Raw genomic sequence first — 26,532 nt, 5'->3', positions numbered from 1 at the left:
GGCTGTTACGCACTGTCACCAGGAGCAGAGAGCACTGTCCACGCGGTAGCTCCCGGCATACCCAGTTTTAGGCCAATAGCAATTTGCAACGCTTTTATTTCACCAGAATGAATTAACACCAGAAAATAATTTGCGGATCACAAGAGTCCCTTCAGCAGCACATGCCTCGGAGCCAGGCGGGCAGCCAGGGCTGAGTCCAGTGCTCTGCAGCTACGCTCAGCTCTTGTGCGAGGTCTGGTTTGAAGTAAGCCATAACGAGACACCCAACTCCATACTGGGACACTTGGGCACGGGAGGCTGCGCCCCAGCCGAACCCCTGTGCGTGGCTCCTGTGCAGCCCAGACCTCAAATTCGGATTCACTTCACAGGGGTTGAGTACCCCGGTCGCCGGAACCCGGACCGTTCCCTGCATGTGTTGCACAGCCCCCAGAGATCCCAGGAAGGCCATCAGGTTTCCCCCTCCATTCATTGCAGGTGCGGGTGATGCATCAGAGCGAAGGCTTTCAGCTGATGATCTTTACAAACGGGCCATCCATCATTAGCGAAGGTCAACTTGCAGATGAATTCCATCATTTTACAATCATACGACTCCCTCCCTTGCCCTTGGTTGGGTCTGCAGAAGAAAGCGAAGCTCTCTCGTGGAGGGGGGGTGCTCTCTAGCTGACTAGAGAGTGTGCTCAGCGCAGGCACTAGAAGGAGCCGTGGTGGAGAACAAGGCTTTGTGGTTGGCTCTTCATCTTTTCCAGGCTGATGAAAAGAAATCCTGATGGCGTGTGAGCAGCTCTGCAGAGGGTACCCGAACCCCCTGGTTCTGCAAAGACCCTTTGAAGCAGGGAGCAAGGGAAAACTGTTCTAGTTCATAAAAGAAAGAGCCTGCGGGGCACCTGTGGTGGATGAAGGCCGTAAGTCTCCTTGTACAGTCTTCCGCAGGCAGCTCCTCCTGAACGATGGTGGTAATCACTCTCCCTCCCCGCCTGTGTTTAGCTTCAGCTTACGGTGCCCGAGTTACCCTTGTTCTCTTGGTCAGAAATGCTTTTGGAAGGAAAAGGTGAAGATGATGGTTGCAGCCAACTTATTCCAAGACATCTCTAACTCACAGATGTGTTTGAACGTGTTGGTTTCCTTTTAGCCACCAGCCAGACCTGAAAATAGGGACTAAAGTGGATCATTGAACTACTAAAGCTGGAAAAACATCGGAGCAAGGGAAGGAGCTATTAAAGCGCGAATTTAGCACGGGCTGAGCAGTTGTGGGAAGAACTAGGAAAACATTCAGGGTGTGCTTTTGGATGACTGTTTGTGTTTGACCTACTTAAGCCCTCTCTTATGGGAACAAGTTTTTAGCCAAGCTGGTCTGGAAGCCCGGCTTTAGAAAAGAAGGAGCCGCTCTTGGGCTCTGTGGCTCCAAGCCACGGCACATCGGCTGGTCGCGTCTCGTCGCACCTTGTGTATGTGCGGGCTGGGAATAAACCTCCGCCGCCGCCGCCGTGCCGTGGATGTACTCCTTTCTTCTGTCATAGGACAAACGAGAAAAGAACAGCTCCAACCCGGCTTCTGTCGCCGCAGAGAAGCGCGGTGTCTGGAGCACGCAAAGGCGATTAAACGTGTCATGTGTGCATCATTTAAATTAACGTTGCTAAAACAACAATGCTATTTTTAATATTTAAAGAGCCCCTTTGAAGAATAGGAGAATCTGTCACCTTTCCTGGTGGATTTGAATCTTGTGTTCTGAGGGTTTTTCTTCTCTGATTAAAGGAGTTGGCTGCATGAGGAACAGCTACACATGATGTGCTGGGAGGGGGTGCGGGGCCGAGACGCGTCCCGGGGAGCAGCTCCCGCGTTTGAGGGCGCAGCCCGGCAGATCGTCTTGGCTTTCTTTTGTGGCGCTCCCACCCAGGGCATCCTCCTCCTGCCGGGAGCCCGGGGCAGCTGGCCCGACAGGGCTCTCCCGGACGCCCGCCCCTTGCTGTCCCTGCTGGGGCGCTCGCCCAGTCCTGGAACACCTCAGGGTCTGTGATGCTCTAAGTGGCACTGCTCTTTGTCTCCGGTTCACTGGGGAGTAGGTTCCTCCCCATTCTGTCTCCGCTCCGCTCTCCGAAGTCTCTTCTGGACGTTCAGACGTGGCAGGACCGCCATCCAAGCCTAACCCTGGCCCAAATCACTCCGTAATCTCTGTAACGGGCTTTTTTTCTTGCAAAAGCCACTCGGTCCATCCAGGAGAGGTCCAGTTGGTGCCAACAGTGGGAGAGTCCCGCCGCGTGCCTCGCAGGCAGCACGTTGGCTGTTGTGGCAGCTGTGGAGGTCTGCCGAATGGGGGTCCCCTTCTGGGCAGCGCCTGCGCGCCCGGCCGTGTTTGTGCAGCTGGAGGTTCCCGCTGAGCTGCAGGACTTGCAGTTGTCTCTGCTGAGTTTCGCTCCGCTTGCTTTCGGCCAGGCCTCCAATCTGTCAACAAGGTTTTGATTTCTGGTCTCCTCCCAGTGGTCCTGAGCTCCTGGGCAGCCATAAGTCTTCTGCAAATAGAGCCTGCGTTCTCCCTTTCCCCCAAACTAAGGTGAGTGGAAACACGGAGCCGCGTCCGACCCACCGTGCCCTGCAGCCACCCACGCAGGGGCCTGCTGCACCGTTGGCTATTGACATCGCACTCCAGAGCTCCTGAGGGGACTGATCCCGTGTCCGTGTGTTTAGCGGCCTTCCCACCTCCCCCAGAACTCCACCCAGACAAGGTTTGCTGTGAACAAGGAGCAGGAGCCGCTTCCCGAGCCTCTGTGGGGACCAGGGACCAGGGACCGGGACCGGGACCGGGACCCAGCCCGCGACCTCTCAGAGGGTGGCTCTCGGTGCCCTTCCTCTGCCAGAAATGTGTCTTCCCAAGCGGAGCGCCGGCAAGCTGGAGGAGAAGGGCCCGTTGTCAGCGAGGCTGGAGCAGGAGCAGATATTAATGTTATTGGAGGGAAAAGACTATTAGGATTCTGTAGCTCTGAAAAATACATAAGTCTGAAATAAGACTAATGAGACATTTACTGGTGCGGTTGGGTTGCATTAATGACCCTTCAGAGGATACAATTGCAAAAGGCTTTCACTGTAATTACCACGCTAATGATCGGCAGTGACATCATTTTAGACCAAATGCGATGCTTGTTTTGGATGCGTTTCAAGATCGGGACTTCTCTGCGGCGGGCGTATGAGGCCCATCAGCGTTATTGCCTGTCTCCCTGCTCTGCTGACCGTCTTTCTCAGCTGCCTCCTCGGCTGCTGGCGTCCCTCCAGCCCGGCCCCAGCGTCCGGCGTTCCTCCACTTTTTAAGGTGCTTCTGGGACTATGAGCTGCGAACGGCGATTTGTCAGCACCAGCGGCTCGGTTCGCGGCGCCGGGCATGAATTGCAGGAGGGAGAAGCTGGGGGAGAGCCACACACCTCCTTTTATTCTGCAGGCATCCTTAAAACGCTCTTAATAAACAATGATTTATTATCTCCTGGCATGGCCCGAAGCGTCTCTGCGCCGTGTAACCTTTGGACAATACCCGCTCCCGGGCGCGCGTCTTACAGCCGGTGGGGACAGGCTGATCCCAATCTTCCCCAGTGCCTCTGGGCTTGGAGGAACATATTAATTAACCTCATTATCGGGGATCATTTCAGCACTCGCAGAGACAGGGTGTTACCGCGGCAAGCCTGCGGTGCGAGGGAGGCTCCCGCTCCCGGGCTCAGCCGGAGCGCCGGGATATTTGCCTCCGCAGGGACACGCAGCCGAGAGCAGGCGATGGAGGGGCGGCAGGAGATGCCCACCCCAGGGGGGGCTCATCCCAGCCCCTCTGCTGATGCGCCAACCCCCGGGCTTTGCTCCCGGAGGAGGGATGCTGGAGGGAGAGGCAGCCGCGGGGACCCAGTCCTCCCTCGGCACCGGGGCTGTCGGTGTGCAGAGCCCAGTTTGGGGCTGGGAGGGAGCTGGCGGTGGCTGTGTCCCCGAGCCGGCGTGTGCCGGGGCTCCTGGCTGCCTCGGCTCCTCCCCGGCACCGGGCACGGCTGGGGACGGATTGACAGCGGCTCGTTAAGCCTGACAGAGCATCAACTTTTAAGGAGTTGGAGAAAGCAGGGCTTTTTAATTAAAAAAAAAAAAAGGCAAGTCATGATGATTTCTGCCTTTCCTGTTCAGCTCCTCTGGAAACAGCATTCCTGCTCCGGCGTTTTGAAAAACATCAAATTGATAGCCCTGTCATCTGTGCCCATAGGCTACTGCTCCCTGCCCCAGCCCTCCCACCAGGGCTCTGCCTTTGAAGGCGAAGGCACCGCTGTGTGACTGTCCTCAGGGACATTCATTTTCTCTCCTACAGACCTGCTGGTTGTCACCAGCAAATATCCAGCCGGGCTCATATCGTCCTCTTGCTCCCAGCAGCATCCTGGAAACACTGATACCGGTACCAGGGACCGCCAGCAGCGGGTCGCTCCCTGCGGCACAGGCTCAGCCCGGGAACCGCTCCTGGGGAGTCACAGGGAGACCGGTACGACGTGTGCAGAATGCCAAGCGAGTTTTTCATTCTCTATTTGTGATTTTTCTGACAGGTATATGGCGTTTTCTTATTTTGGAGCTCACCCTGTCTCCAAAGAAGGTGAATGGTGATCAGGAGTGTGGTCCCAGTTGAAGGCACTTACAACGGGCAGCCGTAAAACACGAGTCTCTATCATAAGGGAAGTGGGGGGGGAGCAGTAATCCTTGAGAGGGAGCGAAAAGACGCGCAAACATCCACAATCCCCAACTCCCTTCATTCCTAAATCTCCTCACCCCATCCTGGACCTGGTTCCCCCTGTGCTGGTCGGTGTGTCCATCTGACGCACCAGCGGTCGCAGCCGAGGAAGGGTCCCGCTCTGGCCGTTTCCCAGTCCCCCCACCCAGGTGTGTGCCTGCAGGCGTGCACCCCCCGAGGGCACCCCCCGAGGGCGCATCCTCAGCCGGGGACGCTGCTGGACCACGCTCACCTGGTCTGCTCCCAGTCCTGCCCCTCGGGGCTGTGTGACGCCCCCTTACCCGCTCCTGGGCTTGGAAATGCTCTGACGGACGCGCTGCGACAGGGCAGGAGGCAGCTGCTGGGGAAGGCAGCAGTTCCAAGGGGTTCACCCGCTTCCTCACGATTTAGGGGGAAATTACTATATCGTTCTTTGTATGAACATTTCATTGAGAGGAAATCATTCATTCTTATAATTTCCTTTAGGTTTTTTTTTTTCCCCCTTGACTTCTGGTATAGAACATGGTAAAAGACCTGAAGTAGGAAAGCTGAAGGGTAATGTTTTCAAATAGTATTTTTTAAAAAATATAAATTAGTGCCAATTAAGAGCAAAACCAAGCTGCAAAGCCTTGAAATTCTGCATGAAATGGAACTGCCACTTTTGGATCATTTATGGTTATAGTACACCAGAAGTGTGCTGGGAGGTGTCAGCTCGGCGTGGGAAAGGGAGGGGAGCTGTACCTGCTGAAAATGTCCGTGAAAATACATTTTAACTTTTTAAAAATTGACTTGGAATATGAAAATGCCCAGTTGAACACAGCTGAATTTTTTTCTAGAAAATCCTTTTTTTTTAAAACAAACGAACAAGCCCCACCCCATAGTCTTCCTCTGCTGGTTTCCGAAGGGAACTGCCCCTTGGCGAAGGCACCGAGCAGCGTCTCTGCCGGGTCCCGCCGAGTCGGGGCCACACAGTGCTCTTGGCCGATGCTGAGGCCGAGCGAGAGCCCAGCGCCCCGACACCGCGGCCCCCTGTGCCCTCAGCACGTGCCTCTGCCCGACGCACCGAGTCCCGCTCCGGCCCCTCCGTGCTCCTGCCCCGCGCATTCCTCCCGTGCCCGCCATCAGCGCCTGCTCGTTTGCAGACCCCTAACGAGGAGCCGTGGCTGCCGCCGGCTCTCCCGGCCCCGTAGGTGCGGGGCGGCAGCGCGGAGCGGGGGGGACGGGGAGGGGGCTTCGATTCAAGGTCTGTTCCCTGCTTGAGCGATCAACATCATTTCCATACTATAATTACATTGCCCAATCCTCTCCTGATTTTACTGCTATCTTGTAAGGCGTCCCGCTTGTGAGTAATTTAAAGCTATATGAGATGTCAGGCTCTGTGAAACAATCACCCCTCAAAGAAATATGGTCTGAGATAATAATTGATAAGTCCCATTAGGCAACGGGGCCGCTATTTCCGACTTGGCCTCTTCCGAGCCGGCCTCGTTGAGTCCCTTAACGCCGGTTTTGCCGCTGGGCCTCACGGGGAGCGCAGCGCGCCCAGCCCGGGCGCCGAGGGGAGGCCCTCCGGGGGGCGGGCGCAGGCGCCAGGGCAGCGGCGCCATTTCTTACCGCAGGGCACAGCCAGGGTAACCGCAGCAACGCAGCCGCCTCCATCCCGGGATTGCAATATTTCAGCCTGATTTATGGGCGTGTTTTCGCATAAAACATATTATGAGCATTAGTTACCACCTGTATTTGCTCTGTGGGGTTTGTCTCGGCGGTTTCTCGTCGTCCTCCTCAGCAATGAGGAAACTCTCCCCGGCATCGCCCCTGGTCCCTCTCCCCGTGCTCCACCTCCCCGGTGCTGCCGTCCCTTCCCGGCACGCGGGGCAGGCGGGTGGACCGGCGGCTGCTCCATCACCTCCGGCAGCATCGGTGCGGCCGCTGACCCGCGGTCCCCGGTGCCAGGACGTGCTGACCACAGCCGGGCATCCTCGGCGCAGTGCCGCGTCCTCGGCGTCTGTTTGTCCGGTCCAAAAGCAGCCGATGGACTGAGGCGGCAGGTTTGGTTTTGAGCTACGTGGTAGAGCCCCTCTGCGCCCAGCTGTGCCGGCGCGGGCTCCGGGTACCCCAGACTGCTGATTCCTTCAAGCTGCAACTTGGGGGGGGGGGGTATATATATATATATTTATATACACATACACACATACGCATGCGTATAAATATGCGTGTGGGCCTATATCCTTATCTATATGTATATAAGCACACACGCACACATGCCCGTATACCTTCACGAGGACCATCCCAGCGCCCCCAGTTTCCAGTGAGCGGTGCGGGGGCAGCTGGGCCAGCGCCCGTCCTCGCCTGGGCTCGGTCACTCCAGACACCTCCAGCACAAGGCCACCGCCGCCGGCGGTGTCCCCGTCGCCAGCAGCCCCCGCTCCGCCGCGCGCACCCCCCAGCCCCGCGCGGCGCTCTCCCTCCCGCAGCCCCACCCGCCCGGGGGAGCGCAGCAGAAAACGGTGTTTTATTCCTGTCACCAGAGTTTGTATTTTTTAACGCTGTGTCTCCGGCTTCGTAATGGTTGAACAGTTTACAAACTCTCTGCCTTTAAACTTTTAAATTTTTAATTAGAGAAGAGAATGTAAACTTAATTTTTTGTTGTCTGCAAGATAGGAGAGGTCTCGCCCATGACAACAGGATGAGTGATGAATTATGCAAGTAGCGAGGGAGAGGCTGGCTTTTTTTGATGTGCTATTTTATAATTGCATAAACTACTACACTCCTGAATCGGGCAAACGTTATTTTACACGTTCAGTAACCTTTAAAAAATAGTGACAGCTAATTTATGATGTTCTATAACTAAAAAAAAAAAAAAGAATCACAACAAGAATTTTAAAAAGTCGACAAAACTCAGTTGTTCTCTCCAGAAAAGGTGAAGAGTTCAGAATAGTACAACTTTCTGGAAAAGAGATTTCTTTTTCCTTTGCATTTAGGAATAGATAGCACGAGATAAAAGATGGGCTTGCGGAGGACTTAATTAGGGGAGGGGGTTTACCTTTCAGAGCAGGTTTGTCACATGTGGTGGGACAGGATTCAGCGTAGCGAAACCCTCAGCTGTGACAAATGAACATTCGGTAAACCGTGGGGTGACTTTTGGGGTGGAATGGGGAGCGGTTCGACTTTGTGTTAACTTTAACCTACTTGGAAAACAAGATGCCTTCCCAGGAGGGCGTTCAGTATTTGAAATCTTTTTTCTCTCCCCCCCAAGTGAGTTCGCAGAGACGGAAATCTGTATTTCCCAGAATGGAAATTCTGGAGAAACGTTCCAATTCATAAATACTGAAACAACCTTATTACAATGACTCGATCTGACAGCTGTTAAAATATTATAATGAAACAGAAGGAAAAAAAAGAACTATACCATAGTTCATTACTATCTTTGAAATGTTTAAGAGAGTGAAGAAAGTCAAAACGGATCAGTTTTGATCTTGGATTATTTCATTGAAAAATTCATCAAGATGAGAAAGTCCCCGCGGGATGTTTTGATGCGGACGCAAAAGCTTTTTTGCAGAAAACATCTGGCGGTAGGAGGGTTTGTTGGTTTTTCCGAAGAACCCCCCGAGCTCACGTTCTCTGCCAGGGCCGGTGCTCGGCCACCAGCCCTGCCCAGCCACAGCCACAGCCGCGGCCGGGCTCCCGGCTCTCCCCCCGGGTGGCGGGGCAGCGCGGGGCGGGGGCGCCTGTAGGCACCGCTGCCCTGTCCCGCTCCCGGGAGAGGGCTCGGCCCGCCGGGACCAGGTCTGGAACAGCGGGGGACCCACACGTGGGGGTGTCCCTGCCTGCGCAGTGAGCACGGGGGTGGGAAGCTGCCAGCCCCCTCACAGCTCTGGGCTGTGACCGCTGCGTTGGAAAAGCAGTTTGTGGCTCTGGACAATGTTTTCAGGGACCGCCTGGCACGGCCATGGGAACGTGGGCACCAGAACCGGACGTCCCCAAGCTGCCCGCTGCTGCTCCTGGTCTCCCCGGTTTGTGACCATCCCACTAAGGGGTTGGTGCAAATGTAGAATCACAGAGTGGTCTGGGTTGGAGGGACCTTACAGACCACCCAGTGCCCCCCCCTGCCCCGGGCAGGGACATCCCCCCCAGCCCAGGTCGCTCCCAGCCCCGTCCAACCCGGCCTTGAGCACCTCCAGGGATGGGGCAGCCACAGCTCCTCGGGGCACCCTGCGCCAGGGGCTCACTGCCCGCCCAGGGAAAAATTTCTTCCTGATATCTCGCCTCAATCTCCCCTCTTCCAGTTTGAAGCCATTCCCCCTCATCCTATCACTCCATGCCCCTGGAAAAAGTCCCTCCCCAGCTCTGCTGTAGACCCCCTCTAACATGGACCAGGCAGGACCACTGCCTCTTAAATGGTGTCTGCTGAGCAGAAACACATTTGACTTCTGAAAAAAATATCCCAAATTAAAAAAAAAAAGAAAAAAGAACCTTAATGATAGGCTTCAATGTGTTGTTCATCGCCCTGCCTGGTATCGCCGCCGGCACAGCCAGAGCAGGCAGCACCCCACGGCGAGCGCATCACCCGCAGGGCTTAGGGAGTGCTTGCAGAAAATTTTGGGACACCCCCCGCCATGGGTCCTCCCTGGCAGCGGGAGGCTGGGCCGGGCTTGCACCCCGTGCGGGGTGATGCCTCAGCCCGGTGCACCCCGAGCCTCCTGCAAAGGGAGGGGATCCCCAGGGCTGGACGCCACATCCACCCGTCCATTGCTACGGTGAGGACGGGGCAATGCCACCACCAACTCCCACCTCCGCCTCGGCTGCCTCTCTCTGCCCTCTGCCCAAATTCAGGCCATTGGTTGGGGCACGGCGCTCCTGGACCAAACCTTCCCCAGGCAATTTTTTGGGGGAGATGTGCGCTGGGAGATGAGGTCCGGGGTCACAGGAGGGAGCAGCGGGGGACGGGGGACGCTCTGTGCTCGGGAAGGAGAGCCTCTGAGCGGCTCAGCCCCACCTGAGCTTAAACACTTCTTTCTTTGAAGAGGGCTCGAAGTCCTGTGTTTTATAAATGATTGGCGCTTCCCCCACCATCAGACACCCGGGGTACGGGGAGGGGCCATCCTGTGCTTGGAAAGCTCCATGAGAGAGCTGTAGCAGCAAAACAAAAATGCAAATATTTATCTCAACTCCTCTTTCAGGCTTGAGTGCTGGTGAAAGCAGCTTTACAAATTCAGAATCCATTGCCTCCCTGGAGAAATCCCAGCGCTGTTTTGTAAGCAAAAGCGAAAGTCTTTGCCACACAGCTACTGTGAAAGTTTTGACAAGAAAGCAGCCGCTTTTCAAGTACATGGGTGGCACGCGTTGATCAGGATTCGTTCCCTGTTTGCTGAGGGCGGACATGGAGGCAGACCCCTCCGTCGCTGCAATAACAGATGGCATTTCGCATTACGGTTCCCCTCGCGCCGCGAAAGCTCGGGGCTGGTGGGCGCTGGAGCCGCCGGTGCTGCTCCCGCCTGGCCGTGGGCAGGGACGCGCGGTGGCACTGCCTGCCCTGGCGCTGCGCCTCGCGGGCGGACCTGCCAGCCCCGGCAGGGCCAGCGGTGCAGCCAGCGTGCCGTGCCCTGGGGTGGGTTCTCCTCCACCAGCAACGGAGCCGGAGCGACGGCCGCCTGCGCCCGCTGGGGACGAGTGATGCCCATCGCCCGGGGATGATGCCCACGTACGCAAAGCTATCGCTTGCTCCTCTTGTCTCTGCCTAAGACCTCGCTGGCACCCAGCACCTCGCTGGCACCCAGCACCTCGCTCCAGAAGAACTGAAACTGGAGAGACCTAAAGAGGTCGTCATTCGATATTTCAGGAACTAAAATCTGGAAGCGGCGGTTCCTCTGAGCTCTGTTTGCAGGGGGAGCGGGCAGAGCCCGCGAGAGGCCGGCGGAAAGCAAAAGTGTCAGATTCTCCTCTCTCTTTGTCACAGTTTGAAACAATCACCACAGCTCTCAAGAGTAGAATTGAAAAAAAATTCTGGCTTCTTCATGATTTTGCTTTTCAGGTCATCCCAAGTATGTCCTTTCCCCTTTATTAATCCTATTTTTAAGGATCTAAAAGAAGGAAACCGATTGCTTCACATCTTACCTTATTATTTAAAAAGTCTTTACCCCCTTTCCTAACTTTCAGCGCTAATCACTTCTGTTGATAAATCAGCTCACCAGTAATAAAAGTTGGGGTGGTGGCACCGTGCCCGGCCCCGCTGGTCAGTGGGGATGGGGGGGTCAGAGGGTCCTCACCCCGGGACTGTGCCGGGGGACGGGGACCAGCGCACATGGGATTTTGTGGGGCTTCTCCGCTGTACCAGGACGAGATGAAGGGGGCAGCTGCACTTGGAGCGAATGCACATTTTGCCACTTCTCCCTGCCCCGCCGGGCACTGGGGGGGTTTCGTCGTGCCCGCGGTGGATCCCCCCGGCAGGGAAGCTGCGGGCGCGCGGTCCTGCCCGCTCTGATTTCCGCAGCCCTCCGGCGCCGGTGACCGCAGCCGCTTTTCCCGAGGCTGGAGGGCAGCGCTAGCAAGGTGGGAGGGACGCGGTGAGACCCCATCCCCCTGGCCGCCTGCCCTCTGCCTGCGCCGGCCGGGGACCGCGAGGGACGAAGGGACGGAGGGAGCGCTGACCTAAAGGGGAGCTCCGGCCCCACAAACGCATGCTGCAATTGCAATTATGATTGGCCCCTGGGCCCCGGGAGTCGTGGCCACGTTGGCCGGAACCGGCTTTGCAGAGCCGAGGCTGTGCCCGGGTCTGGCTCGCGGGGGCTGTGGTGCCGCATGGCGGTGCACCACCGAAAGTGCCCGCCGCTCCGGGCGCTGCAGGAGCTTTTGCTGGGAGAACGACTTTTATTTTGGCTTTGCGCGTTCCAGGCGTACTGCCTTCGCTTTCAAATCATCTTTCCTACCTCTTTCTCCCTGTAGCTTGGGTTGTAAATTTACCGCTATTAATTAATTTATAATTAAGTTCTATACAGCAACCACTCACTCTAAGAGAGATGATTTCAGATAATCTCGGTTTGTCAAAATATGCCTGTCTCTTTTCAAAGCTGCAAGGAAAACACTGTGCAGCTCCAGGTTTTGAGATGTTAAACAGAGAGACAGTACGCAGATTTGCCCCGGAGGAGTCAGCTCAGCAGCACGAGAGGCAGTGCAGAAAAACACACTCTATGATTTTTGGCACTGCGGCGCGTTTCCCCTCCCGCAGGTGTGGGGTCGCAGCCCGGGGCGCGCCGGCCGCGGGGCTGGCTCTGGCGGGGGCTCCCACGGCTGCTCCTGTCCCAACGCTGCCCCCGCTTCCCCCGACAGCCCGGGATGGGGTTTTCCTCTGCACCGGGAGGGGGGCGGCTGCCCACCCCTCTGTGCCCAGGACTCGCGGTCGCTGTGCCCCGGGGCTACCTGGGCTACATCCCAGCGCACGGGGAGACCTCGGCACCATCCCCATCCTCATCCTCCCGCTAATTCCAGCGCCCCGGACAGACGGAGTGCCGGAGCTGCCAGGGTGCCCGTCACCCGACAGAGCACGGAGCCTGTAGTGCCGCTGAATTAAATAATAACTAATCCCTGCAGGAAGCGTTGAAAGTCATATTTAATACGTAGGCAGACCATAACCTGTTTGCTATCTAATTGGCTGCAAACTAAACAAGCAATAGATATCCAATTATGGGATTGTATACCGAGCGTCCTGTGTCCTGCCGTAGCTCAGAGGCTCAGGGAAGCATTTAACTGCTAATAAACAAGGTGCATGGTTTAATTTGAAAGGTTATTGCAATTTAATATGACTGAATGGCGGCGAGCGTTCACGTGGCAAGTTGCAGGAGCCATTATCACGTAACAGCAGCGCGTGCCGTTCCCAAAGCATTTGGTCAGTACAAAACATACGTGGGGCAAACTCAGGCTGGGATTCGCTTCTCGGTGGTCCCACAGACCGAGGAGGGCTGTGAAAGGCTCCCGGGGCTGCTGCTGCTTCCCTGACCCCAGGGAGCGTCACCAGGAGAGGTGGCAGACCCAGAAAACCTGCTGAATTCCTCCACGGACTTAAAAAAGGTTGTTTGCCTGGCTCTCAAAGCAGCCAGAAAGTGCGTGGAGGGAGGAGAAGGTTTGTCCCCTGCCCAGGCTGTGGTTTGCAGGGCGGCGAGGGGCTGCGGGCAGGGAGCCCTGGGCTGGGTGGGTGCAGCCGGGGAGGGCACCCGGTGGGGAGGGCACCCGGTGGGGTGGGCAGCCCATGGGGTGGGCAGCCCGTGGGGAGGGCACCCGGTGGGGAGAGAGGGCAGCTCCCCTTCAGCAGCCACGGGGTGGGGTTCACTGGCTCTGCCGAAACGGGGGCGCGGGACACACGCCTTGCGGAGGTGGAGCAGAGTCTATCGCTGAAACATGGGAATAATCAGGATTCCTCAGTTTTCTGAGGTCATTTCAAACACAGTAACTTGTGTGTTCGGGGTGCTCGCGCACACCCACCGCCCTGCCGCGCCGGAGAAGCCGTTCCCTGTCGCCAGGGCTTCCTCCTCCTCTCGCCCGCTGATGTGCGCGCTGGTGAGAGCACCCACCCAACCCCCATTTCTGCCCTGGTCCCAGCCCGTTCGGTGGGCTGACGGGGAGGTCTGGCCGTGAGCCACCCTTGCCATGGGGCAAGTTCCAGGCTTAGGCACAAACCAGGTTCGCTGCCAGCCCCGGAGCGTGGAGCCGCGAGCCATGGGCTGCGGCAACGGTGCGGCTCTCCGGGGCCGAGGTTCGGCTTTTCATTAAGCGGTCACAGCGAATGTTGACTTTGTTTTATTTTGAGAGGGTCTGAAAAGACCCACGGAACTCTGCAGGTGGGCAGCCCCGGGCAGGCGAAGTGCGGTGCTGGGGGGGTCTCCCCATGGCCGAGGGAGGGAATGCGCTGAACCACTTGTGCACTTTATGAGAGCCATAAAGGAGCCATAGGCGGTCGAGAAAATCTCCCGGCTGTGGCTGTGGGCAGCTCGTGGAAAACTTCTGCGCAAGAAACGGGGGCTGAAGAGGAGGCAGCAGGTCAGGGGCTGCAGGGGGCGCGGGGGAAATGAGTGCTGGAAAGATCCCAAAGCCGCCGGCACGGCGAGGCTGCGCTGGGCACGGCACGTGCCGTCCTCATCCCGGCAGGGGGGACAGCAGGCAGAGCCCAACCGCGGGCTCGGGGACGGTCAGTGTACGCGGCGCTGGGAAAAACTTCCCCGTAAGGAGCTCCTGCCTGGGCGGGCGCAGCGCAGAGGAGCGCACAGCACCGCCGGGGGGATAAGGCTGTTTGGACGGGGAACGTCTGCAAAACTTCTGCCGTAAAGCCAAAAATGCAAAGGCCATTCCAGGAGAGGTGGGGCCCTGGGAGCTGCAGAAGGAAAGGGGGTTTCTTTCTTCCAGGGGATGGTGTCCACGGTAATGCCCCATGTCCAGAGAGGAGCCAGCACCAGGGCGCGCAGGAGTGGAGGGACACCCCCCACACACAACCCCACAACCTAAAAAAAAATCAGAGAGAAGCGAAAGTAACACAAGCAATATCTGCATTGTTTCTTTCTGGGAGTAGCAGGAGCTAAGAAAAAACAAACAAGTCTAACTAAGTGCTTTGGCAATTATACAGACAAACAAATCACTTTCCCAAATTGCTTCTTTGGGGAATTACGGCTCCTGGAAATGAAACACAAACAGATTATTAAAAAAGAGCTTCCCGTTGGGAGAGAAACAGTATTTACAAGAGAAGATGTGCCTAGCTGGACCTCTAATTGCTGTTCATTATCTCATATTGATTTAATTAGTTGCTGCACTCAGGTCTAAATTGCCTGCTGTCCTCAGCAGGGATTTAGGAGCTGGGGCACGTCCCTGACCTGCCGGGCAGTGGTGGAGCGGGGGTCCCCTCTGGCATGGCGGGGGCACGGCGGTGGAGCGGGGGCTCCCTCTGCCATGGTGAGAGCACGGCGGCAGTGGGGCAGCAGTGGGGCGGAGGTGGAGCGGGGGTCCCCTCTGCCGTGGTGGGGGCACAGTGGTGGTGGGGCAGTGATGGAGCGGGGGTCCCATCTGCCGTGGCGGGGACACGGCGGCGGCAGGGTGGCAGTGGGCAGGGACGGCAGCGCGTCCTCGTGGGCTGCTCCTTCTGAGGAATCCGTATCGGCTGCAAAGCGCTAATTAACTGAAGTAATTAGAGAGAGTGTCTTCATAACATGGAATTAAAGTGCCCCTGTGAAGGCACGGTGAGGCAGGTCGCGGGGGCTGGCTGCCGGGGCGGGGGGTGACGGGGAGGCAGAGGCTCAGCGCCAGGCGGTGCGGGGGGCTGCGGGGTCGCAGGCAGTTTTCGGGGAAGCGCAGTGCTGCGCTCTGCTCCGGGACACGCTGGGAATACACAACCCAGCCCCGGGCTCGCGGCCCCCCCCCCGCTGGCTTCCCAAACAAAAACCTGAGAACTATTAACTTCCCTGATTAGTGACCTTTGGGGACCGACTCTTCAGCAGATTTCTGGTTTATAATTGCAGGTGATTAATGGGGGAGCAGGCAGTTGTGCTTAGAAACATCAGTAATTGCTTCTTTAAGGAAACCACGGCCGGGCGGGACAATGAGACATTACACCCTCGCTGAGAGCTGAAATCGGGAGACCGATGCTCCTGCTGCAAAATTCGTATTCTCTGAACGGACACGGCAGCACCAGCTCCAGCGTGAGTCGGAGGAGTCACCGCGTCAGCGCTTTCCCAGGCGGGCGGGCGCCGGAGCCTCCCCAGCCCGCAGGCGCTGCGGTGCCAGGGCCGCCGGTGCGGGCAGCCGGAGCCGCGGGGCAGAGCAAAAGCGGGTACGAGGGTCCGTCCGTGCGCACACACGGCCCCACGCAGGTGGACGCCCACACACGCCGCAGCCAGAGGTGTCTGTTCCTCCCGAACGCTGGAAAACACTGAGCGCCGCCTCCTGCGCGCTGCCGGCGGGGCACGGGCACGCTCTCGCTGTTACACACCGGGGCTGTATTTCCCCCGTGTTTATCAGCGGTGCAGCCCGTTGATCCCGTCTTGCCCGAGGCACTGGAAGAATTATTACAGTCTAAAGCTAAGAAGTATCCTTCTTGCAGGGAGCCGGGCAAAGGTGAGCCATTTCTGGCTGATTCTCACAGCACACACACACACAGAGGTAGTACTGCTCTTTCCTGGGCATCATTCCACCTTGTTTAATTCATACAGCACGAGTCAGGGACTCACAGAAATGCGGGAGCTGAAGGAAGAGACCCAAGGGCAGAGGAGGGAGGATGGCAGCTCGGCAGACCGATGCCGCCCGCTGCACCACGGGCTGTTCCCGCGCCGCCACCGCATCCCCCGCTGCACCACGCCACACAGCGGGATCGAAAGGAGAATTGGATCGGGGGAAACTGGAGGTACGGCCGCTGTTAAAAATGATCCTTTGTGCATCAAATCAGTATTCCACAGGCTGCTCAAGATTCAATACATCAAAGGTTGAAGGATCATACAACCCTATTAGCTACAAACTTTAATTTCCCTTCGGGGCTGGTGTGTTACAATGCAACTACAGCAGCAATTACAACTTTTCCTTCACTGACAACTTGTTTAGATCAATAATGTCCTCAGCATCTTGAATCAAGATGGGCTCCATCAGCCAAAGAAGCGAAACAGCCAGACCCTGCGGTTCCACACCGTGGAGCTCGCTGCGGAGGCCCGTACCCCCCTGCCTGTTCTGCCTGTGCAGGCAGGCTGGTTTCCCCTGCCGTGGTGCATGCAGCCACCCGCAGGATTTCGCAAAGTTTGACCATCTCCCCCTCTCCTTGGAACCGCGCTGAAGCTCCGCAGGCTATCATCTGGTTTCTCTCCATGAGGCTCCATCCTTCACCGGTGCTGAGCCTTTCTGGCCGTCCCTCTGGAGCTGGGGATGGGGACCAGGGCTCTGCACCGCATCGGCGATGCCGTACCTGGGGACACGTCTCTCATCACCGTTGCTGCTGCCGCGGGTAGAGGCAGTGCGCCAGACCCGGCGGGGCGTGCGGCTGAGTGCCGGGCTCCGTACAGCCCCTGCCCGGAGAGCCGCCGCTCCTCGGCCATGGCACAGCTGAGTTTCGGTTTCCCCTCTCTCTCACACACAAAATACCGCCGTGTCATCCTCGGGGGAGAAAGGGCAATTTGAAGCCCTTTGTTTTGGCAGAGCTGTGACCCCCCCTGAGAGCTGCGCAAGGGCAGAGAGCAGAGATTTACCTCTGATCAACATCTGTAAAAGCAAACCTCCCCTGCGCAGCGCCGCGGAGCAGCGCTGGCTGCCGGCAGCGTCCGTCCCGTCGCTGGGGTGCTGACCCCCTTCCCACGCACCGGGGCTCAGCGGGGACCACAACCGTGAGCTTGGACGCATGACACCAACGGCTGTCAGCACAGGACCACCTTTCCTTGTGTTTAGAATATTGCCTGGGCTGCTATTTTCCCAGCTGTGGCACGGAGCCAGGGAGCATGGAGGAGCGGTAATAAATCTACTCACTGAACTAGAGCTGACTTGGGAATTGAAAAGGAGAAAAATCCGACAGGAGTGAGTGTGGTCTCCATCCCTGAGACAGATGGCCTGGTGGAGTCATCAAAAAAAAGTGGTACAGAACTTGTGGGCGGAACAGGACGCGGTAATTACGGCCCTTGAATGAGTAAGAGCAGAGCGGCTTCTAGCCATCACCTGCTCATTCCGAAGAAGGTTGGACACCTCTCTCTGACCGGGCGAGAACGGTGATTGAAGGCGAGCGCTTAGGATTTTTTTGATGCAGCAGATGGACTGGACCTGTTGGAAACGCCGGAGGTTTTTGCTGGCACGCTCCGGGGGTCCGTGCGCCAGCACGGGTGAGGTGGGGCGAAGGTGGCTCCAGGCTCTGGAAACTCCAGGCGAGAGCTGAAAAACGGCAGGCTCGCACATAAGGTTTATAAAACAGCAGAGAGCGAAAAATTTTGCGGAACATCAGAGGACAGTGAGATGGCCTTGAAAGAATGAGCGCGTGATGTATTGGCTCCGAGTCCATCGCCTCGGTACAGGCTATTCCTTCCAGCAGATGTGCTCGAACGAAGGTTAGGGAAACCTCATCAAAACAGTCAGAAGTTAAACGTCTTGTGTGCAAACACGTTACAGACCTCTCTTCACTAAAGCCAACAGCCTTGTTTGGGAAGAAATGGAATTTAATCTAAAAATAAGTTAGCTGAGCTGCAAGTCGCAGGCCCGCAGGTTTGCAGAGGAGCACAGATGACACACACACACACGTGCACACATACGGAGAAGCACGGTAAACAAAATGAGTTCCACAGCCAGCGTTTTCACCAGAAAATTGATGTCTGCAGGTTCTGGGAATAACTAATTTTTATCAAATGTAATAGTTTTCCCTAAAGCGGGGCAACGAAAGGCTGCAGGGAGAGGATTTTGGAGGAAGCAGCCCGTCAGCTGCAAGCTGCCCGGACGGAGCATTCCAGGCTATCACCTCCGCCAAGGCAGCCTCGAGTGGAGGCTCCCACGGGGCGTTCGGAGGCTTCTCCTACCCCAGGTTAGAGCCCACTACCTGCGGGAGAGAGCTGGCACTGCCGAAAGCGGAGGCCTGAGCAGCAGAGACGATAAATGACTTGACCCAGGTCGTGGGGAGCCTCGGTGCCCAGCTGGGAGAAGGGAGGCTTCCCACGACCGCCCACCACTGCCTCGAGCCCGAAACCAACAGCCCCCTCCCCTCCTGCCACCGCTGCGCCGGGCGCTGCTCCGGTGCCGAGGCGCTCTGGAGCTGCTGCCGCCGCCGTGTGCCAGACACCGACGCGGTGACAAGTCAGCCCCGGGTGGACATCAGTGCCACAGTGTGAACGCTGGTGCTGATGGAAACCGCCACCATCGGCTTCGCCGCCAGAAAGTCTTTGCTGTTCAGTGTCGCGCTGGCCTCGATGCAGCGTGTTCAGGGAAACGTGCTGCACCATGCGCCGGAACCTTCCGTGAGTTACGGAGTGGTGATACCACTCTAACAACTCGCTCGTATCGGACCGGTGTTTCAGCGGCCCTGGAAGCGCTGCTTTCAGAATCAGCGTTGCTGCAGGAGGAGCAGAGTCCAGCCCAGCGGGGCCGGGGCACGCGCACCATGAGCACGCTGAGTATATTTGCTGCTCAGCTCAGGCGCGGTTTGCTCCATCAGGCGGCAGAGAAACCAGCGGAAATTAGATTAAGTGGCGATATCACAGCGGCGAAGAACAAAAGGAGACATCGCCCTGTGGCCGGTGAGCTGCGATCCGCGGCAAGGGACGCTGCCGGGCGTGCTGGCGCTGGGCTCCCTCCCGGACCTGCCTCCGCCGCTGCGGCACGAGCTGCCATCCAGTGAGGTGTTGGGGTAAGGCCCCAGGGAACGGGGCTTTTGTTTCCAGTTCCCGAATCCGAACGTCGCGTGTGTGCCTGGTTCTGCCTCGGCGGAGCCGCTTTGCGATAACGTTGTTGGCAAATCCTTTCTCGGGCTCTTATTCAGCGAGGTACTTAAGCACATGATTAATTTGGTAGTCAATAGGAGTTCTCACAGGTTGAAACTTTGGAGAGCCGCGAGACCTCGCAGAATCAAAGCTGTAGTAATGATTTACTAACAATGCTTTTTGGCTTTGTTGATGTGGGGTCTAAAAGACCGGAAGCGCTTTTCATAGAACTGGAGTTTAAAAGGTTCTCTTTATCGACTTGCTGGTTTCTGGCAAAGTTCTTACTTACACTCATATTCCCTGAGGGTTTTCTTTGTAAGCTGTGGCTGCACAAGGCCCAAGGCTGAAAGGAGCGCGGCACTGGGAGCTTTGAGTGTCCGCTGGGAAATCTCAGACAATCGCAGCTCCTCAAGCGATGGTCCCTTCTCCCGGTGTCGAGAGCTCTGCTGGATGTGAAGTGTTTGTCAGAGAGTGTCTGGTGCTTTCCTAGTTGCAGGAATTGTTTGCCAGCAGGTTCAGAAGCAGAGATGGAGGAGCCAAGTAAGCGTCAAAGTGTAACCTGGGGGGAATTTGAACTTCTCCAAGGGGGACTTTAAGCCCGAGAGCCGCTATGGATGGCGCGGGTGGTGGCCGGGTGGGTGGGCAGGCCGAGGCTGGGCGATGGAACTCCCCGCCGGAGCCGGCGTCCACTCCTTCTTTTGGAAACGTGTTGGGGTGGGACAACGCTGCTCTGATATATAGCGCGGGATCCGGCAAGGATGGTGTGAGGTTCCCGCGAGCCGGGGTTGCAGAGGAGGACAAGCGTGGGGGGCTTCCAGCCTTAGGGAGACGGCGCCGTTGCGCACCCAGCCCGTGGCCACAGGAGCCCAAGGCTGGCGTCCAGCGTCTTGTATGTTTCCAGGTACCTCGGCACACGCTCGCAGGGCCGTTGCCTGGACACCGAGAAAGCTCGTCAGCCTGACCTGTCAAGGCTGTGCTGGGGCTGACAAACGCACTCATGTCCGCGCCGCAGTGCGTTGGTAACACTGACCCGTCGGGTGCCGATCCAGCTACAGGCCCTACATAAGCACGGCGTGCACGCGTCACACCGCTCGTCCTGTGTATCGCATACCGCTGCTTAATTGCAAGGCAGTGACATGCGCGATTCGCAGCCGCTGGGCTTTGAGAGCCTGAGGAGAATTCACTTCGGTTGTGTGTCACATGTGGGGAGGTGAGAGCCTCCGCCCCATCGTGCCGGGGCGTGCGGGGGACACGAGACCCCCAGCAGGTGCCTGCCACCAGCGGTGGAACGCTGAAGTTATCAACTTTGTAAAAGTTAAAGAAATAAAGTTTTACTACAGCGAATGACTCAGTTTTATAACGCCTATAAAAGCCTGTTAGGTGTTTGTGAGTGGTCTGCTAATCCTGCCTCCGCCTGGACCCGTAAATCCAATACAAGGCTGTTGCTTCCAACTGGGTCACTGTGGCTTAATTACTAAAGTCCTCAGGTGCCAGTTCTCATGAATAAACAATTGTTTCGTGGATAAAACAAATCAACATATTAAACACCCTTTATAGCTTAAAAAGTTCCAACCGTTATGCAAATAGACCTGTTAAATGAAGAATATTCCTAGGTAAAATAATTATGCAGAACAGTTTCCCCTCTGCATAAGGTGCCAAAAATTATCTCAGTGATGCCAATTATCTGCTTGTTAGCACTGACATTATCATAGTCATTACACAGAACTGGTGCAGTTTATGTAAGATCTACACTGTGTTCTATTGTCATTTTTTCCCTCTATTTACAACTCTGTATAATAAATGTCATTTTTCAAATGTTAAGGTATTTGGTATTTAATCTATCATTAAGACTCTGAATATGTCTAGCCCCTAATAGGAAGACTGGTTTTAACACCCTGCAGTACTAAAAAAAAAAAAAAAGGAAAAAAAAAAGAGGGAAAAAAACCCGTAATCACCTGAGGTGGGGAAGATGTGAGGAGCAACGCAGTTTAGCTGCTGTAATGACGGGAAAAGAGGGAGGGTGGTCTCCACTCCACTCGGGGTCTCCACTGCTGATGCTGGGGGGTGCAGGGGGGGGTGCTCGGGCAGCCCTCCCCCACCGCCCCCCTCCAGCGGCTTTCCCGGCTTGTGCCCCCCGCGCAGCGCTTGCCCCCGCCGCCGCCAGCGCTCCTGCTCCCGCCTGCCCTTCAGAGTCCTCTGCAATCACGATCGCCGCGAACAGAGAAAAGTGGAGATCTTGGGCTCTCCAGAGGTACTTGTGATGAACGGAGCCACTCCTGCATGGGTGGGGGGCCCGGCCCGCCCCGGGGGGCGCGGGCAGCGGCGGGGCGCATCGGGAGGCTGCGGTGCAGGGCGGGAGGAAGGCAGCAGCCCCGGACCAGCACCACACCGGCATTGCCGGCACTGCCTCCCTCCCGCGTGCCTGCTGGGGCGATGGAGCCGCCATCCTCCTTTAAGGGCAAATTTTGGGGGCTCTCCCGGCTGCCGGGCCCCACTCACACACAGGGGCACAGACCCGCGTCCCCACCGCGCCGCCCGACCCGGGGAGCCCCCGTGGGGTTTTGCTGGCCAGGCTCGTGGCTGGAACACGCTGACAAAACTAATAACGGCGTGATGAATTCGGCTCTCGGCGTGGCCATCTGGAAGCTTCCAAGTGTATTTATGCATGCCCTTACGTACAGAAGAAATGCCTCCAATAACAAAGTTATTAATCTTGACTAACTCTCATTGGGCCACTCTTTGTTGTCATTTTCTTGTCAGGATCTTTCTTACCCGTAATTCCTCCCTGCTGAGAGCTGTCTTTGTTTAATCTCTCTGTAATTATTGGAGTATCGCACTTAGAAAGCTTCAAAATGGCATCTTGTACAACGTGGTATGCGCTTTACTTACCGTAGGGCGCTCCTCGATGGCAAGCTGGCCCGGAGCGAGGCGAGGGGACCCCGCGGGTCCCTCCGGCGGGAAGCGGAGAGCCCGGGGGCAGCGCTGGCACCCACCGCTGCGGTGCGACACGGAGCAGAGGGCTCCTTTTCAGAACCTTCAAGAAATTATTTGAGATTTTCCTGAATTGTTCCCTGCTCGTCACTCATGGCACAAGAGGGAAATCTGATTGTTTTGCCTTGAAAACAACCCAGCAGCCGCTCTTTGATTTTTGCAGGTTTCTAAATGACAAAACTAAAGACAGGTTAAATTATCTTAAATGTAACAGTCACATTATTTATGTTAATTGTCACTCTTCACGTTGTAAAAAATACCAGCCTGGCGGGGAGATGCTGCAGCCGTATCCCAAGCCAAGCTGCCGTGGTCCGGTCCCACTCCACTGGGGAGAGGGTCCTTCCCCCACTGGGAAGAGGGAAGAGGGGGGAGGGGGAGGAAAAGGGGGACCCCTCTGTCGCGATGGTGCCCTGGTGTGAAGCAGGAGGGTCCCCCCAGGCCGGGCTGCAGCGGCGGCCCCCACCCGCAGAGCGCTGCAGGACCGCAAAGGAGGTGGGAAACGCTGCGACGTGCACCACTAAGGTGTGTCCCCGAGTTTCGTACGGAAATAAATCAGCCCATCCACTTGATTCTGTGAGGGCTTTTGAAATGTGCTAAAAAACATCTCTTAATTATTCTGAAATTACTGATAACTGCCTCCGCAACAGGTTATGAACCATCCTCTAATTATGTATTATAGCCACAGTATTTCTATGAATCATTAATTAATTATCCTCGGCTATCCAGCATGAAAAATTGATGTCTAGAGGAAACAAATGGAGAAGGAGAAACTGAACACATACATAAACAGGCAAAAGAAAAAGAGTCCAAACAGTCGAAGAACAGTCAGGGAGGTGGAGGGCGGGGAGGGAGAGGGGGCTGAGGGGAGGAAGGCAGCCGAGCAGGCAGGGGGGCCGGGGGACAAGGAGAGCTGCCGGGAAAACTGGCAGAACTGGGAGCGATGCCCGGGCAGCGTGGTGGCAGGCACAGCGGGCACCAAACACCCTTCGCCGGGAGCACAGGGGCTGGTGAGCCCGAGGGTGCTGAGCTGCAGAGCCGCACCGGAGCCGGCAGGAGCAGGCGTTCCCGCAGCAGGACTGTCAGCCCTGCAGCAATTAAAATACCTGTTATTACCAAAAAAAAAAAAAAAAAGTAATTACACTCTAATTACTTTGACACAAGACATTAAGCAGATTGTTATCAAAGTAAGATAAACAGTAACTTCAAAGCAATTTTGCTCCGGAAAGACATTTACATGCGACCAGAAAATGGAGTTCTGTCTGGAGGGGCTTCATAATTTGTTCCCCTTTTGCTCTCAGCCGTGTGTGGCACAGCCGGGCCGGTGGCAGCGTGGCCACACGTGGGAATCAGCTGCTGCAGCAAAGCCTGGCTGGTCCCTGGGCACTGCCCGGCCCGTGCTGGCTGCTCTCCGGCTCGCTGCCGTCCCCTCGGACCCGTCCCCATGCAGCATCGGTCCCATTCCCCTCGGGATGCACAGGGTCCTGTGGGACCCGTCCTCACCTGGGTGCCGGGTGTGGAAGGGCCGGACCGGGTGATGGGCTTGTACCAGTGCCTGCAGCACCCCCGTGCCCCCCCGTTGCCACGGCAACAGCGCTCATCCATCTCCATCCAGCACCCATTTTCCAGCTCCTGATCCCCTCGGCGCCCATCGCCTCTCTGCCTGCTGCGGGAGCGGGCAGCCCTCGGTGGGGCCACCCCTCGCTCCCTGCCACCCCTCCCCCCTGCCACCCCTCGCTCTCACAGGGGGTGCGAAAGGAGGGTCAGAGCCTGTTGTGTAAAATGGAAATGGAAAAAACAAGAAGTAGAAAAAAGGGGAAGACAGCTGTCGTGACTGGGAATGTGTACTCAACAGACTACTCTGTCCAGGGAAAACACCAATAAAACCAAAGGCACTGGGGGCACTGGGGCATCACCAAGGTCAGAGGCTGCAGGGACAGAACAGAAATGTGTGGGTCTGGATCCATCTGGAGACATGAGAAGGTCCACTGGCCCACACTGGGCATGGCTTGCTGACCCCCGCTGAGATCCAGCTACAGACAGAAACCTCCGGGATCCCAAAGAAATAAAGATCCCCCAGGAAAGACAGAGCGTTACCACCGGGCAGGCCGGCGAGCGAACGGCCCTTCGGGCTGCAGGGGTGGGCAGGAGCATCGTCCCACCAAACGGCCACTGCTGACTGTTCGGGCTGAGCTGGGCTGCGGGCAGGCGGCGTGGGGGCTGCTTCCCGGGAGCGCTGGGCACCGCCGGCACTGCTGGAGCTGTGCCGGAGAGCCACGATCCCCGGCGGGAATTAATAGCGGGGGTGACAGCACTCAGCGAGCAGGTAACGAGAGAGCTACGCACGACAGCGGTGAAAAATGTGACACAGTCAATGGCAGGCTGGTGAGCCCGACCGCAAAACTGAGCCCCTCTGTCAAAGAGCAGCCGTGCCCGTCCCTGCCCGCGCTGCGCTCCGGCACCGAGGGGATGCCTGGCTTCAGGTGGATGCAGCAGGGCAGGGGATAAATGGATAGAAGGGCTAAGCCAAAATAAATCCCCCCTAATCTGCTCTTCAAAGATGCTACAGACCTGCTGGGGGATCTCCTCCGGTCTCTGCCTGGAAATTGCCCGTGTGGCTCTTGGGAAGGGCATGGCACGGCACCTGCACCGCACCAGCCGACACGCTGGAAAGGGGATAGCAGGGTGCAGGTTATCCCTGAAATTCCAATGGTTACGGGTATTTATTCATGAAAACAGCAGAGAGAGGAAACTGCATCAGTCACACAGCCGTGCACCGTTCCCGGGGCTGGTGGGGAAGGCTGGGTGGCAGCCCCCCGCGCGGGGACCCACCTCGGGGCAGGAGAGGGATGCTGGAACTGCTGGCCCGGAGGCAGCGGCATCCCAGGATCTCCCAACCCATGTTTGGAGGCACCTTTGCCCAGACACCACACGAAATGTGTTTCACAGAATCCCGGAGTGGTGGGGGCTGGAAGGGCCCTCTGGAGCCCCCCCAGTGCCACCCCCCACCAGAGCAGGGGCACCTCCAGCAGTGGCACAGGACACCTCCAGGCGGGTTTGGAATGGCTCCAGAGGGGGAGACTCCCCCCCTCTCTGGGCAGCTGTGCCAGTGCTCTGCCGCCCGCACAGGAGAGAAGTCCCTCCTCAGGCTGAGATGGAACTGCCCATGGCCACGTTTGTGCCCGTTCCCTCTTGTCCTGTCACTGGGCACCACTGGAAACAGACTGTTCCCATCCCCCAGCACCCGCCCTTGAAGGATTGATAAGCATTGATAAGATCCCCCTCGGTCTTCTCCTCTCCAGACTGAACAGCCCCAAGTCCCTCAGCCCTTCCTCATCAGAGAGATGCTCCAGTGCCCTCCTCATCTCCGCAGCCCTTTGCTGGACCCTCTCCAGCAGTTCCCTGTCCCTCTTGACCCGGGGAGCCCCGAACTGCACACAGTGCTCCAGACGTGGCCTCCCCAGGGCAGAGCAGAGCAGAGGGGGAGGATGACCTCCCTCGAGGTACCACGCCAGGCTGGGATGGGGCCCGGGCAGGGGCTTCGCCTCAGGGAGTTGCTGAAGCAGCAGCCGGTTTCACTCTCCGGAGGGTTTGGTACATCATGATGGATCTCACCTTCAAGTGATGCGCTTGTTCTCCTGTCTTGCGAACATGATGCGGGTGATGACGATGCCCCAGTGTTCATCTCCCCGACTGTCAAACGGAGGAAGGATGCCAATGCCCACCTCCCCGCCGGCGCTGCTGGGCTCCGGGAAGCCAACGGCCCGGGAGAGGGGGTGGGCGCTGAGCCACAGCCCCCGCAGCCCCCGCAGCCCCCGCAGCCCCTCAGCCCGCTTCCCCGGAGGCTTCACAGGGCTCTTGTTTTTATTACCTTCTCTTTGGTCTTTGAGAAAGGAATAACATGTACCTTCAGAAGTGTCCCCTTCTAAAGTAGGGAGTGCTCAGAAATATAGAAACCTATGAAGTCTAAAAGCCTTGAGATTATTCTGCCATTAAATCTTTGATACAAAGAAAAGCCTGATGGAAATGTCAAAATATTTGATATTTTACAGCAAAAAGAAAACAGCTCTACTAATAGAAACTCCGCTTCCTTGTGCCTCGGCGCCACTTGTTTGATCATTGAAGGGCAAGAAAATAAATGTTTCCTTGTAGCCGTGGATTTCAAATTCCAATGTAAAATCCAAGCAAATATACCCTGACCTGGAGAGTGTGGGGGGGGAGTTTAACCCCGCGTTGGCTGTGCCGAGGGAGCCGAGACCGTGGTCCCCGTGCTCCTAACGCTGTCTGAAGGGCAGCATCGCCGCTGGAGATGGGCAGCGTGGATGGGTACGTGGGCTGCCGGGCCACTTCGCTGCCACAGGATGGTGGCCCTGGATGGCGGCAGTGGCCACAGCGCACAGTTTCAGATACCGCACACAACCATCC

This window comes from Vanellus vanellus (genome assembly GCF_965231255.1).
Source record: "Vanellus vanellus genome assembly, chromosome: 16".
NCBI lineage: Eukaryota > Metazoa > Chordata > Aves > Charadriiformes > Charadriidae > Vanellus > Vanellus vanellus.
This window is presented reverse-complemented; position numbering follows the sequence as displayed.